At 38.9% G+C, this 12,913-nt stretch overlaps 1 protein-coding gene across 2 annotated transcripts in view; it reads right to left on the reverse strand.

Moving 5' to 3' along the window:
* PTGER3 (prostaglandin E receptor 3) overlaps positions 1-12,913 on the reverse strand; it is a 192,256-nt gene that overhangs the window by 177,310 nt on the left and 2,033 nt on the right. The gene's annotated exons all lie outside the window — the stretch shown is intronic.

Genomic DNA, 12,913 nt, shown 5'->3' on the forward strand with positions numbered 1-12,913 from the left:
CCACTGTACCCTTTGTGCTTGAAGTCAGAGTTTGTTGTTTGCAACCCAGAACCAAGTCTAGTGAGAAGGCTAGAGCTCTGAAGTCAGAAGATATTTCCAGGCTTCCTGATATCGATCTATAACATAATTTAATTAGAAATAGATGCTAGAGAAAAGAATTTCAAAATGTTCCCTAAGGTCTTTTATAGAACAAAAGCCAATATTAAGAAATTTACTTTTGGAGCCAGACAAATCCTTAGTCTATTCTTGAAAGAAATTACTACCATTAAATAAATTCAAAAGTCTGCCACCCAGCATGTTGGCCATTAGCACAGCTATTGATTTATAAAAAGAAGCCAGTTGCCAGATTAACATCAAACCCAGACTACAACTCACCCTTTATGGAAAAATCAAGGAAGAACTTTTTTTTTCTTCTCTAGTCACCTCACTAGGGTGCTTACGGAGTATTTGTGAGATTTTATAGCCTTATACAGACACCTCTCATTATACTCTTAACAATTCTCTGAGCTTGAATCTTTTAATAGTAAACTTAGCAAAACTCAAACTAGTCTTTTAAAATGAAGCAGGGTACTAAGACTTTTTGTTATCTATAGCTATTTCTTGTATTCACAAAACAAAACAATAATGGAAAAGATAAAAGAAACATCTATGATGTCCAAATGGTGCTTCAAGATGACGCATTCAATGAAATATTGTACGGCTATAAAAGCAAAATTAAAACCTCACGTGCAGACTGCAAATATAAACCTATCAACTTGAAGCTTTGAGAAAAGAACACATGGCCTAGCCAAGTTGCTGCAAAGTTACATCTTACGTTGGTTCATCAGAAGCAGAGTCTGACTGGGGGACTCTGACACATGATGAGGAGCCAAAGTTAGAGACACAGAGACAGTTCTGGCTTCAGTCTTCTCTAAGGCCACCTCCACTCTTGACACCCCTGAAATTTATGCAAATCAGGCAACTCCCTCCACCTTATTTTTCCCCCTGGAGACTAGGTTTCAGTCATTTGCAGCCAAAGAATCCCGATTTTAAATGTAGGGAATATTAATTCAAGAATGGGTCCCCGTTTAGGAGAAGAGGAGGCAAACAATAAAAGGAGCCAGTTTAGTAAGAACAAACACAATAAAAAATTTCTTCTGGGACCTTGCCTGGAAATCAGCTTGGTCTGGATCTTCTTCGGGGGATCATGATTCTTATGACATTCTATTATTTTATAAGCAAACTTTGCTAACTTCTGTGTGTCTGTGTGACTGTTCCAATTCATGTCTCAGGAAAAAGAAATAGCACCTATTAGACAGAACTTACATCCTGACTCCACCCATTTCTAGCTACATAAGCTTGTGCTAGTCACTTGCTTCTTGGGGAGCCAAGTGGAAAGCCATTTGTGGACAGCTGGCCACCGTACAACCAAACGTCCAGAGAGGAAGAGAGGGTCCTGTTTCTTGTCAGAGTCACAGGACAGGGATTAGAGACATTTCAGAATGTCTGGTAAACTCTTGTCACCAAAACACTTTGTGAATATTTCCACTTCTCGCCTCCAATCCCAGCTGTCATCATCTCTCACCTGGATGACTTCAACAGCCTTCTAACTGGTGTCCCTGCTCCCACCCTTGTCTTTCTGCAATGCAGTCTCCACACAGGTGCCAGGGGGTCTTTTGAAAACATAAACCCAATAATGCCATCCCCTGCTTCAGATCTTCCCATGGTTCTCACAACATAGCAGTCAAACTCCTTGGCATAGCCTTACACCATCTGGTCCCCCACACCCTCTCTGACCTCAGTTTACAGCGCCACCCTCCCGCCCTTTCATTTCACTTCCGCAACACTAGCCTCCTCCTACCCCTTGAAAATACCAGATGGGAGCCTTTGCTGTTCCCTCTCCTAGAATGCCCTTCCTGTAGATCGTTCATTCCTGTTTCTTTCCTTTCATTCAGGTCTCAGTTGGAATGTTACCCCCTGGAGGCATTTTTCCCTGACAATCTATTCTACAAAAGTTCCCCGAGCTCCCTCTATCACATCACACTGCTTTATATGCTTAACGGCATTTATCACAATCTGATTTCTAGTTTGTTTATTCCCTCTCTCCTTCCACTGGAATGCAAGTCCCCTGAGAGCATGAAACCGGTCTAATTGCCTGCTATATTTCCAGCACCTAAAACTGTGCCTGACACATAGTATGTACTCAATAAACAAACGTTGAATGCATGAATGGACAAATGAATTCTAAACACCTCTCATCTTTGTTCCTTTATAGAAAATTGACAATGGAAAATAACACAGCTTTTTAAAATCAAACTCAAGTTTCTCCAGGGAATCGTTTGGTAGACAACACATTCCCTGAAAACAAGAGCTACATCAGGCTGTAGCAATACCTCACACACAAACGATATTCAATAAATGTCTAGTAAATAAATTAATAAATCATGGCTCCTGCCTCTGCCATTGTCAAGGTACTCTCGTGTTATTTTCCCACTCATAAATGCAATAAAATTCCTCAGTATCTGATGCAGATTGTTATCACACAAATTTAAAAATAAAAGATGTCTTTGAGTAAATTTAGAATTGTTCTGATGTGCCCACATCTGGATTCCTTATCTGGTCAACATTTTGATAGAATTTCTTTGTAATTTGGTGGAGATCATATTTGTTTTATCTTATTTTATTTGGACTGGGAAGAATCTTATTTTAAAACCCATATATATGAATTACCATCTTGTTTCTTTCAAATTATGAAATAATGTCTTATACCAGGGAAGACATTGTCGTAACCCCGAATTATTCTTTTGGAATAGAGTAGTGACTGTGAAACAGAATATGGAGGTCTCTTCTCAAAAATTCCCAATATGTGTGTACTTTCTAGTTCTTAAACCCAACTGCTAAAATTTTTAAACCTACTATTTTAATTTAACATTTTTATCACCAGATTTTCTTTTAAAGTGTTCCTTTTGTCATCTAGTTATTTATTTTTCTGGGTTTGACATATTAAGAATTTTATGAGATGACATATATGCTTTTTAGAAAGCTGATTCTCATCAATTAAAAGTAGCTGATTTCCTTTGTTTGTCATATTTACTAAAGTACCTGGCACAAAATGCACCAAAACCCACAGCAATAGTTTTATGTGAATGCTCGTGAGTTTGCATGGTTAATATAATTGTGGATCTACTTATAAGTTGTGCAATACAGTATGTACGCAGAGATTGAGTTGTCAATAAAATAAATGTGGCCTCTTCATGACCAAATAATAATAAAATAAAAATAAATTTAGTATTGTTCAATATAAACAATTTGGCCTCTCAACCAAATCCAAACTTCACAGAACAAATCCCCTAAAGGGATTTCTTCTGTAAAATTTGGATTCAGTCAAAAGGCTGCATTCAAGGATCCAGAAGGCCACATGTGTCCCTGAGGCTGCAGCTTCCCCACTCCCTGGCCTTTGTTTTCTTTTTTGGTTTGTTTGTTTTAATTTCATTTTTTAGAGAGTGTTGCCCAAGCTGGAGTGCAGTAGTGCGTCCATATCTTTGCTGAAGCCTGGAACAAACTCCTGGGCTCAAGGGATCCTCCCACCTCAGCCTCCTGAGTAGCTGGGACTACATACAAGCTTCCAGTTACCACCCCCAGCATGAGCCTGGCCTTTGAATCCCGGCTTGTTCACTTTATAGCTCTGCTACCTTTGACTAATCACTCAACTTCTTTCAGCTTTCATTTTTTCATTACCTGTAAATTGAAGATAATAACACCTACCTTGTAGGGTCGTTGTAAGAAATTTTAAAAAGTATGGGTGAGAAAGAGCCTGGCACAATGCTTGGCTCTAAGAAAATTCTTCATGTCCCTTGAGAAGCAACAAATTTCCTATAAGTAAAGGTGTGCAGACAAAGCTTGAACTATTTTACCAAGAATATTCTAGAAAGGTATCAGACATTAGATGAGCTGTTTTACTAAACGACCTCTGTGAATTCATACACTTTATAATGTGAACTCTCTTATTTTACAAATATGGAGAAGTATTGAAAACCAATACCACTTGCCCAAGATGAAATATAATTTCTTATTCCTAATCTGAAGGCGATCTACCAATGTGCTTCTCCCTCCCTCACCCTTCAATCCCGATTTGACTCATAACATTTCTCGACCTTCCCAACAGAAACAGATTTGTTTACTCTTCCCAACACACCTGGTTCAATGTTTTCCTGGGTGCCCCTGCTCAGACCCGCTGCTATCTCCCCTCCCCCACTAATTCTATGCCAAGCTACTTCCCTCCCCTCTTTTAAAGCAACATTAAAGAGAAAAAAATTTCTCTTTTTGTTAATGTCTCTACATCTCTATCTGTCCTCAGTACTGAAGGGCTCTGATGCCCCACCCATCTGATCCATAAGGCAACCTTGAGTCATCTTCTTAAAACACAAAGCAGATCAAATCACCCTCTTACCCAAAGTTTCTAGTTGCTTTCCATTGTATTTATGCTAAAAATGTAAACTCTCAAACAAATGACAAGAGTCTGCCTTATCTGGCCCTGCCTACCTACCTCCCTAGCCTGGCCTTGAAGGTGCTCTCCCTTTTACTGACTCTAATTCATCCCTGTGTCCTTCCACTTCCTCCAGTGCTCCCAGTTTGTTCCTACATTGATGCCCTCTTTCTTCTTCAAAGTCTCATCTTTAAAGATTCATCGTAAACGACATTTTTTCAGAGATGCCCTCCCTAACTCCCCCAACCCCCAATGATGCATTGAGAAGGGGTCCTCTCTGACACTCTCCCAAAGCACCCTTCTCTTGCCTTAATGGCGTGCCCATTGTTTTGATGTATAAAAGGGACGTCAGCAGCCACCTCCACTTCTCTGGCCAAATGGGCAGAGAAAATCACATGGGAATGGATATTGCAGAAGAATTACTTATTTTGGTACACGTAGAATGATTAAGTTTACGTAGTGGTATAACAAAGGAAAATCTACACAGTACTCCTGGGTATAGACTGTTGGTCACTTGAGGAGAGGTAGATGCTGCTTAGGGGGCCCAAAGCCTTCTGGGAAAAAAGAGACCAAGAAACCTAGCCTCTTATCCCAAGATTTGAAGCCAAGAAACTTGGAGCAGGGTGGCTTTGGCCACATTCACTAGAAGAAAAAAGCCATGAAAGGCTTAAAAAAAAATTTATTGAAAGAGAAAGGCAAATTTGTCAGGGGGTGATCTGAGTACAACCCAGAGCCTAAGAACCCAAGAGGAAACCCAAGCGTGTGGCCCAAGGCCAGCAGCAACCTGAGTCCACACACTTAGCCTAGCACAGTGGTGCTGCTCTGGGTAATTAGACAGGCATTAAGGCAGGAGTCATGGGTGTGAATTAATGTGCTCCCTAATGATGGAGTCCAACCACAGACCCACTACAGCTTGGGCAGGGGCATGTTCCATCAGGGGCATCCTGGCAGCCGTGGGCCAGCACTGCCCTTCTGCCCACACGAGGCCAATCTGCAGCAGTGGCACTGTGTGGCAGTCAGAGCCACCATAGCAGACCCACCAGGCTGGTTATGTCTTTGTCTCGGAATGACTAGTTATCTGCTAGGGGTCGTTTTATCTATTTAGAGCCACAGGAAGTCAGAACTGAAAGAAAGGTTAGAGTTGGTAATCATTTTATCTTACTGATGAGAAAAAGGAAAACCAGCAAGATAAAGTGACTTCCATCACGGGGCAAAGCCAAGACCAGACTCAGGTCTCTTGCCACCCAGTAACTTATTCACTCTGTGGCCCTCACCTGCTTATTCAATAACTTTCTTGTGTGCTTCTCCTGAAACAGAGAGATGTGCTCATGGGGCAGGGTCACCTAACCACTGAGTGGCACTCCCGGGCTGAGGAGCTGGCTGTGAGCTGCTCTTCTGTTTGGGTAAATGCGACCTGTGTGATCTGCCAGAAGCTCTGACCCAAACACAGTGGTTAGCAGCAAGAAGTTACCAGGGAAACTTCATACATCAAGACAGCAATTACAGCTCCACTTTACTGTCTTGTGAATTCCCCAGAATCTTATCTTTTACAATCTCTCTGTCCTCATTTTCAACATTAACAACATACTCCTTTTTCCAAATTTTTATGAATCACAACAGCAGCATGTTCTCAACCATAGGAAATGACATTTATTATGTATTTAGAAAAAGAGACAAAAAGACAAATCAAATCTACTTTCAGGACATACCAAAGAATTAGTGAAAAGTATATATTTTTAATTACACTTAATGTTTTTGATCAATTATTGCCTGAAATGAATAGGCTTCCAGCTCCAATGTGACCTTTTGTTTTTGTATTACCAAGATTTTTTAAATAGTAATGCTATTTGGTATAGGTTTTATTTACATGACTTTTACCTAAATTAGCAATTTTCTTTTTTCCTAACAGAATTAGGATGTGAATAATCAAGCCTCTTCTTTCATTTCTGACACTGCTTTTTATTTTTAGATTTATGAACCTCCAGATACCTATCATAGAATCAGTGCTGCTAAAATAATATATAGATTTTGAATAAGCACCCAGATCAGTCACTGCAATGTCCTCTTTGAGAACATTGTCCCAGAGAACATCTAGGAGAGCCACTGGATGGGAAGATAACAATTTGTGCTATTTGTGGGCTGCAAATAAGATGAATGTGTTGTCAGGACCTTGTCAAACTGTGTGAGGCAGTTTACAACTCTATGATTCTCACACCCTGGTTAACTTAAAGTTAGTGTAAATTCTATTCCGAACTGTTGCAAAATGACTTGGCTTAGGGCAACAGCTAGATGCACAGTTAATTCCACACAACATTTTAGTTGAGGACAGGTTTGTGCACATAGAGAACAGCAGGAAGAGGACCCTGACTGGAAAGAGCTCCCACGAGAGTATGTGGGGCAGGCTAGGTCCATGTTCAACTCCCACACAGAGGAAGGACTGTTAGGTGGGGAGGGGCACAGCTCACTGCAGACGGGGAGTCCTCCCCTACTGAGAGCCAGGGAGTGGACGAGCATTCCAGATCTGCGACAGAGGTCTTCAAGACACAATGTAGTGGCTACTCCTCCAGGTTTAAGGGAACGGGGAGATGGGATCCAGTGTGTTTTGGATTTAAAGAGCTAACTGGCAGCTGCAAATGGGAATGGATTCCATGGCTGAGAGAATGCAGAGGAGAGACGGCAGCAGAGGGAGGGGAGGAGGGATGAATTACAATACCTTGTAAAAATTTATACACAGGTGGTTTACCATTTTTCTTTCTTCTTCTTCTTCTTCTTTTTTTTTGGAAGTTACATTCTCTACCACATTTTTCCCCCAATGAACTATAACTAATCAAGCTGTGAAACACTACTTGCCTCTTTGCTCCAGTTTCCTGGGGGAAAGATCTATCTGGACACAAGAAGTCAACATTATTGTCCAGTAAAACATCATAGTGGTAGTCCTAATATGGAATAAATATTCCTAGCTTGCTAAAAGGACTCAGTAATAAAGCATTTTCATAGCACTGTACACCTTCCAATTATTTTCACATGTATTAATCTTATTGGGTTTTGTTACAATCCTGTGAAATGGGAAGGGTAGGTGTTTTTGTTTCTATCTTACACACACACACAAAGAAGATAGTTCACAAAGATATCAAGTGCATTGTCTAAGGTCACAAAATAATTGCTTGTGCAAGTGGAACCAGACCCTCCCTGTCTTCTGATTTTGGTGCTTAGGTATTTAGTCAATAGCATGCATTGGGCAGACCTTGGCAGGCAATTATGACTGTTCCCAGGAAAAGAATGTGCAAGACAGACACTGTCCTACTGGACTCAGGAGAGCTAATAGAACAATTAACCAGTATGTCCAGTGAAGTGTGACTTAGACTATAACAGGGAAATGCAGTGTACCATGGGACCCAAGGGCCAGGGCCCCCAGGCCCAGAGAAAGTCAAGGAAAGCTTCTCTAAGAAGTGATTTCTAACTAAGATCTTAGCCAATCCAAGAGGGGTGACTGCTCAGCAGATATTGTTGAATGGCTCTGGGGTGAAGTAGAAAGTTGAAAACAGGAGAGAGAAGTGTTCTGAGTAAAAAGGGCAGTCTGCATGAAGTCACAGAGAATTTCCACTCTGTAGTGTTACTTCCAGCACATGTGTATATATCCCTCTCATTAAAGAAATCACACTGTTCAACCATCTTTTCTAAGAATGACATACAGAGACTCCTCGACTTATGACGGGGGTTACATCCCAACAAAATCAAAGATGAAAATATTGTAAGTCAAAGATGCATCGAATGCCCCTAACCTACTGAAGATCAGAGTTTAGGCTAGCCTAGCTTAAAAGTGCTCAGAACACTTACATTAGCCTATAGTTTGGCAAAATCACCTGGTGGTGACACTGTTCACTGTAGCGTACAGGTTGTTGACCCTCAAGATCGCGTGGCTGACTGGGAGCTGCTGGTGGCTGCCACTGCCCAGCATTGCACAGAGTATCGTATTGCATATTGCCAGCCCAGGAAAGGATAAAAATTCAAAATTCGGTGCAGTTTCTACTGAATGTCTATCACTTACACACCATGGTACAGTTGAAAGATTGTTAAGTCAGGGATTGTCTAAACTATGTTTATTATAAAATGTTACCATACACCTAGGGGACAAGATATAAGGGGAACCCCATGAAAAATTAGGCTCCTTTTGGGTTACCATTTTTCTTCTTGAAAGTTGGCATTTTCTAGCAAAAAGAGGGACTTGAGAGATTGTCTAATAATCCTCAAGAAGCACAGATGGCAGGAGTTGAAATACAAACTTGCTTCTTATCTCTACAATAAGGAATTGAGGAAAGTGGGGGAGCCAGAATTTGACATGTTACATTTGTAGATCTTAGAGCTGTGAGGCATGAATGAGACAAATGTGGAACACTGGTGGGTTATTAAAATGTTATACAAATGTAAGGAGTTTTAGGGAGGACTTCCCAGCACTGCTTCCCTGCAATGCAAGGCTAGAGCTGAAAACTGAAACGTAGCTCCCAGTATCCCTCACCTACCACCATGCAGCACCCCCAGATGAATCAGTCTGTCACAAATGCTTGTAGTGCATATTCCTGAGTGTTATTCCCAGAAAACTGAACCTATGGAAACTTTTATAATTGAGTCGTTGACCTTCACAACTTTTTCAAAGGAGAAAGGCCAATGAGTCACAATTATGCTACAATTCCAGACCATCTGAATTTCTTCAAAGATGATGGCTTAAGAAGTGTTTAATTCTTGGCTCTCTCTGATAAACTAAAATAAAAAAAAATCTACATTTTTTAGCCCTGATTTATCTCATTAATCTTCAAGTTATATTGGCTTCTGGATATATCATTTAGATAATCCACTGTCACTCCATATGTTCCATGTCCAAAAGCCCCAGTCACTCAAGGGGAACCATCCTTCCATAACATTTGCCAAACAGTCTCCTTTCCAAATCACCCATTTTGGTTCATTGAACCATGATTCTCCCAAATAAGAAAACTTGAGAATACCATAAATGGAAAAAGACCTTAGATATTTATTAGTCTTATCTCTGTGCTTTACAGATGAGAGGATATATAACTTGTCCAGTGCTGCTGTTAGGACTAGAATTCCTGGCTTCTATCTAAGCTAAAAACAACAACAACAACAACAACAACAAACAAACAAACAATAAAAGGAAAACTCAAGATATCCTGTATTAGAAATCCAGTTCTAATATTCTTTACACTCAAGTTCTTTATCTGAATAATGTAGATAATAGATCTACAGGATGCAATTAAGTGAGATAATGTATATGAAAACATTTACCACAGTGCAAGGGACATAGTAGACACTCAATAAATGAGGACATAGTAGACACTCAAAAAATAAATGCTTGTTGAATCAATCACTACTGAAATTGACCACTTTCAATAGCATCAGTTCTCTCTTACTTTTCCTTCTGACTCATCTCTTCTCACTCTCTCTATCCTAAGGCCCCAACCGACCTGCAAATGCAAGTATAACTGATCTCAGAGCCTCATTTTCCAGCCCAAATCTATCCACACACTACAACCCTGCCAATAAACTCTCATCCCTGTTCAAAAACCCACAACAGAGGTTCTATTGCCTATTGGCAAAGGAGTGAGTACTCATCCTGTCATTCAGGGACTAACTACCCAAATCTGTTTCCTTGAAACTGTCTAAATATTTTCAAACCATGACTCCCATTGTTCCAACATGCACCCCCTGTTCTCATCTGGCAGGTTTTGAGCATGCTAACCCTCAGCCATGAGGTCAAGTTATGCCAACTCTCCTCTTCCTGGAAGTCTACTCTGGTAAATTCAAGTTCACTTTCTTCTGAGAGCCAAGACTAATTACATCCTCTCTTGTATCATTGTTCTTTAATTGTTTCACTCACACATGTGGAAATTCTGCTTCTCTTAACAGATTATAATTAACTGATTAGTTTTAATACATGTACTTACTATCCCTTCCACAGTATCTAAAATATATTGTGGTAAAGTAAAAAATGTAAAGAAATCTGAATAATCTCAACTCTTATAAAAACCAATTATAGAAGATTTTTCCTACAATGTGGATTCACATGCATGATCACTTTCTCTGAAGCAACATCTTGAAAATGCCAGAAATGTATAGGCAGAGAAGATTAACAATTGAATAATATTTGTATATAGGGTAAAACAATATTATTTCTGTAAAATAATCTATCACACACAGCTACCACATGGGACATATCAAAGGCAAATTTCACTCGTCAAAATATATCAGTGATTCCTTATTTTAAAAAAATCACAACTACATTGTGAAATATCTTCTTGAAGTGAAGCATCTCTGTTTATATTTGTGGATACTGAGTGGGGAATTTGCTGATTCAAGATTAAAGGCAAAAATTTCTAAGGTTGCTTTTATCTAGTTCCAAGGCTAATGATGAGAAACTATTTGTTCCTCATGCCTCACTTTTCATGATGTTGACAGTTAGCTTTATGTTTACTATTTTTAGATAGCTACAGTAAAAGCCACATTCTACCTGTTTCATAGTGCCAGGTTATAAAACTACAAAAAATGTTATCACGGCTTCCTTTGAATAAAACCCTAAGGTTATGTCTGCTTCTGGCAATTTAGCTATCATGTCAAATCACTGGACTCTGGTGAGCATGGCTCATAAAAAGTAAAACAATAATAAGTCGAACATTATTGTTGAGTCCACTGGCTGATTCCAACAGAATGGCAAAAACAGTGACTATGAACTGTAGTTGTCTATCATGGTGACATTGTTTCCCACTGTAGTCTCATTTAATTTCACATCTCATATTGTATTTTGCAAAGTTTCTGGGAAAAAGAAAAAGAAAAAAGCTTCTGCTTACACCATACCTAAGCCTCTGTTTAAGTATTTATGCAGTGGTAACTTGTAGCAGTTGGGATGTTTTCTTATTAAGGTATCTCTGCTCTAAGTTTTCCAGCAGTAACAATTGAATATTTTTATGGTCATGATAGTCAAGATAAGATATACTCTGGGTCCTTTGAAACAAGAGGTTTGAAAAATTGGATTATTATCCTATACCCAACTCAATAAAAGCTAATAGGAAACCTATATTTTACCCATAGTTAGAAAAAAAATTTAAATCTCATTTTAACACTAATAGGCTGAAATTTCAATTCACTAAGTTCTACTGTTTTCATTTTTATAATTCCCTAACCTATTAAGAAAGCAGTTTTACGACTTTCTTTTCCTTGAAATAACTCCAACTTTGTTCTGTACAGATCTTTCTGAAGATATTTGGAGATTTAATTTCAATGGTGCACAAAATAGAAGATGGAACCATTTCTTTAAAAAGTATCTATTTTGAAACCATGAATTTCTCCTCTTTGATGTGATCACATGTTAAATTTAAGTTTAATGTTTCTATGATAACTGAATTAATGGTGTCTGATAAAATGCAAAAAATCAATAAATATTATCTGAATGAAGATATTAATTGAAATCAAGTAAGACTAGTTTCAAATTTAGTCTTTCTTAAGACAGTGAGTTTGGCCATATTAATATGAAATTTTCAAGATTGATCCATATTCTTTCTGAGGCCACCATACTCATGGTTTAGAATTAAAGTTTCTAAGTAAAAACACACTACATAGTTCCTCTTTGACTTAAAAACAAAACAAACAAAAAATTTTAAGTATGATTAGCTGTGTGGGCAAGTATTTTATTCATATGGTTTAACTGCATTTTTTCTAGTATATAAATCATGTGATACAGCAAACTCAAAGTTGTGGGACACAAATGACAGTTGTGAAAAATACAGACACTGTGCCTTTAAAGTTATGTTAATTACCACACATTAGAAGAGTGTTTATTATTTAGAAGTCTTTTTTTTTCCTCTCCTGTTTGACCACTTACACACCCCATTCCTAAGAAGCAAACACTGTATGTCTAAAATTGGTGCTGGTTTTGATAAGCCAGAGTGATGACATCAGCCTGAGTTCCAGCCCCTGGAATGCATAACTATGACCATATGGTGACTCCGGGGCAGTTAGGTCCCAACATAACTTCTTGTCCCCACATGTCACTGATTTGGAGCCAAGGTTTCTACTCCAAATGTACCACACCAGTTAAACACAGGTATCCTCAAATATCTGCTTGTCAAGTGCTGGGGAGAATGAGAGGGAGAAAGCAACTACATTTCTATTTTAAAATACAAGGATTTCAAACTATATATGGTGCACAACAATGTCAATGTAGTTAATGCACTGTACAGTTAATGAACTGTAAACATACTAATGGTTAAAATAGTAAATTTTATGTTATATATTTTACCACAATTAAAAAAAGAAAAATCCACGTGGGTGGGTTCTGAAAACTGTGCCCCACGTGTTTCAGAAGTTTTCCACAACTGTATCACAAATTTCCAGGTCCAATATACAACCGGTTATAACTTTGTGACAGTGAACATGTCGCTC

The sequence above is a fragment of the Eulemur rufifrons genome, chromosome 8 (genome assembly GCF_041146395.1).
Source record: "Eulemur rufifrons isolate Redbay chromosome 8, OSU_ERuf_1, whole genome shotgun sequence".
Lineage (NCBI taxonomy): Eukaryota > Metazoa > Chordata > Mammalia > Primates > Lemuridae > Eulemur > Eulemur rufifrons.